This window comes from Triticum dicoccoides, chromosome 5B (assembly GCF_002162155.2).
Source record: "Triticum dicoccoides isolate Atlit2015 ecotype Zavitan chromosome 5B, WEW_v2.0, whole genome shotgun sequence".
In the NCBI taxonomy this organism is placed as follows: domain Eukaryota; kingdom Viridiplantae; phylum Streptophyta; class Magnoliopsida; order Poales; family Poaceae; genus Triticum; species Triticum dicoccoides.
Genome location: NC_041389.1, coordinates 725,743,595 through 725,747,109, shown reverse-complemented (window position 1 = coordinate 725,747,109; position 3,515 = coordinate 725,743,595).

The window sequence follows — 3,515 nt, the reverse complement described above, 5'->3', positions numbered from 1 at the left end:
GATTAGATAGGCAGTTTAGGTAGGTGTTTGCAGTCGGTTACGTAAATCTATGATTATCGAGGAGCGAGTCTTTGCCTTTACTTAGGTAATGGCCTATTGACAACACTTCTTCTTTAATGTAATTGTTATACTTCTACCTGTATTCTATCTTACTTTCGCTTCCTCTAGCTTATGTAAACTGGGATCAATTTATTATTCAACCCAAAGTATCACTGACTTTTATTATTCTCTAAATAAATTTTCAAATTTTTGGTCTAAGTTGTCTTGTATTTTCCCAAGATATAACAAAGTTATATGTCAGATCAACAACTGTATTTAGCTGGCTATGAGAAGTATGCCAAATATGTTTTTCAAATGGATTTATTCTACACCTTATATTAATATTTTCTTTACTATCTATTACTTTACATGTGCTAACTTCTAGGTTTAAATACTTTAACCTTTCAATGATTAAACAGTGGACACGATACCAATAATACACAAAAAAGATATAATCTTAATTAGGTTAATAACGATATTAGGTGAATGCAATGGATTAGGTATATGCACTTTTATCTGAATATTATTTGGTATTCACTATTTAGTACACTATTCGCAATAGTATTTTACTATTCAGTACACTATTTGGAATAGTACTTCACTATTCATAATAATATTTATTTTTTTGCTACTATTTACATGTTCTCTTATTTAGTAAACTAGTTTTTTCGTAATGTCGGATATATTAGGTGCTGGCAAGGCTAATAGTACGGTACTCGGCATTCAACATATTTTTTATTATGTTGTTTCAAAAATAGCTAGTCCATTTACTTGATTTGTTTTTAATTGCAAACTTATGGGATTAATTCCTATCGTCTTCTCAGACAGTTTCACCCGAAAGGAACACTTCTTTACGACCACTAGGTTCTCACTAGACACCACACAAGGCTTGATAGAGAACTACCGGCAGAGTTTTCCCCTATAAAATCCCTAGCAAAAGAACTCATCCAATAAATTCAAAAATAAAAATATCAAGTGAAACACGAAACTGCTTCATTTCCACAACATAATTTACATATGGTTTTTCCTTTCAGAGGTCCCGAATGGAATGCATAATAAGCTAAGAAAGATACCTTAATATTCTTGGTGATTACAGCGCCTTCAATATATGGTGGCTATTCTAAAAAGTGGTGCTAGTTATACTACTACTAAGGAGATTGAGAATGCTCTAGAGGTTGGTTCCTCCTCCTTTTATAGCCACGAGAGAGGCCTTTGGGAGCCTTCTTTATTTTATTGTAGTACTCCATCCGTTTTAAAATGTAGTGCATTTAGATTTTTGAAAAGTCAAACTTTACAAATTTTGATCAAGTTTGTAGAGAAAAACAAATACATCTACATTGTCAAATGAATAACCTTAGATACATGACAAGACATACTTTCATATTGTATATATTTGATATTATAGATATCGAAAAATGTATTTGGCAACCGTGTGGCAGATTGCGAAACTGCCACACGCATCCAGCGCCGTCAGTTCCCTCCCGATCTCCTTCCTTCCCCGCATGTCCTCTCGATTTCTTTCCTTTCCCGCACGCCGCCCGATCTCCTTCCTTTCCCACACGACCTCCCCCGATTTCTTTCCTTTCCCGCATGCCCTCCCCGATTTTATCGGGCACACCCGCTTGTGCCTTCCTAATTTTCGTAATCGTCAATTATGGCCCACGCGCCTTCCCGATTTTCAGCAAAAATAATGCTTGGACTAGGATTTGATCTCTGTTTTGCAGGTAATCAACAAAGGGAGCTAACCACCTCACCTATGACACTATTTGTTGAACAAACTAATGGAAATACTGTTTTTGACATGTTTGTGGTAACTTTGATCATTGGGAATAAATTTGTTGAACCAGCCCCCCGGTAATTTCTGTAAATAGCACGATAACATTCACGCCATGGACCTGATAATTTAGATACAACATCGTGGTAACTTTAACCATTGGGGAAGACAAATGTGAAAAGATACCCGATAATTTATGTGTAAATAGATGGTAATATATGCAGCGCACATCTGATAACCGAGGTAGAAACACCATGGTAACTTTGACCGTAGGGATTTTTTCTTTGAAAAGATACTCCGGCATCTTCTGTGTAAATAGCACGGTAGTATACCTCCCTCCCCTGGCATTTTTATGTGTAAATAGCATGAAAACATATGCACTGCGATAACTAAGACCCGGGGGATGGGGGGATTTGCTAAAACATACCCCTGATAAATTTGATGTAAATAGCATGATATTTTAAGCACTGCGGACTTGATAGGTTACCTAGAATCACCATGATAACTTTTTGTCCTGGGAAAAAGTTGTTCAAAACATCCTCAATATTTTTTGTGTAAATAACATGATAATATAAGCACCGCATAACCGATAACTTGCAATATAAACATGAGGGTAACTTTTTTATCAAAGGAAACTAAGTTGTTAAAAACATACGCTCGCCTCGCGCGTGGGCCTCTTGGATGAACAGAACGCATGGCGTGCCACGAGAAAGTCACATAATGTTTAGTGTCATGAGGGGCACACGTGCTATAGGCGTGATAAGTTACGCAAAAACTTCGTGGTAATTTTTGACCTATGGAAAAAGCTACCGAAACACACCCAGATTTTTAGGTGCAAGTACCATGATAATATACGAACCGTAGACCTGGTAACTCATATACAATCCCTCATGATAACTTTGACCGGGGGGAGGTTGATGTACATATACCCTGATAACTTATGTGTAAGTACCACGGTATTTTACACATCGAAGACCTTATAACTTGTGTACAAAACACAGTGGTAACTTTGAAGGGATGTAGTTGTTGAAGCATAGATACCTGGTACATTCTATGTAAATAGCACGGTAAGTTATGCAACACAGGCCTGATAACTTGCATACAAATACCATGGTAACTTTGTCCTGAGGAGAAATCATGTGGTAGACGTGAAGAAGTGACAGTTTTCTCAGGGTGGGCGCCCGAGATGTTCGGGAGAAGCAGGTTTCTCGGGCGAGCCTACAGGGTCGTTTGGGAGGAGGCGAGGTCAAAGGACGAGGAATCGTGTGGTACTTTAAAATGAAAAAAGTAGAGGTGTGGCAGTTTTGCTTATATGGCACACGCGTACCAAATATCACAGTCCTATAGATATAAGTAGTTCTCTTTGTAAACTTGGTCAAAGTTTATAAAGTTTGACTCTTCAAAAAATCGATATACACTAGGAACGGAGATCCGCTCTAGCAACTACTTCATCCGTTTCTAAATATAAGTCTTTTTAGACATTTCAAATGGACTATAACATACGGATGTATGTAGACATATTCTAAAGTGTAGATTTACTTATTTTGCTCCGTATGTAGTCACTTGTTGAAATCTCTAAAATTTGGGAACGGAGGGAGTAGATTGGAGATGCGCTCGCCAAGAATCCACGGGATTTGGCGACCTGGGAGGCCAAGCCCTCCTCCAAAGGTTCGACGCTAGAGCCCATTCCCATTGATGAGGT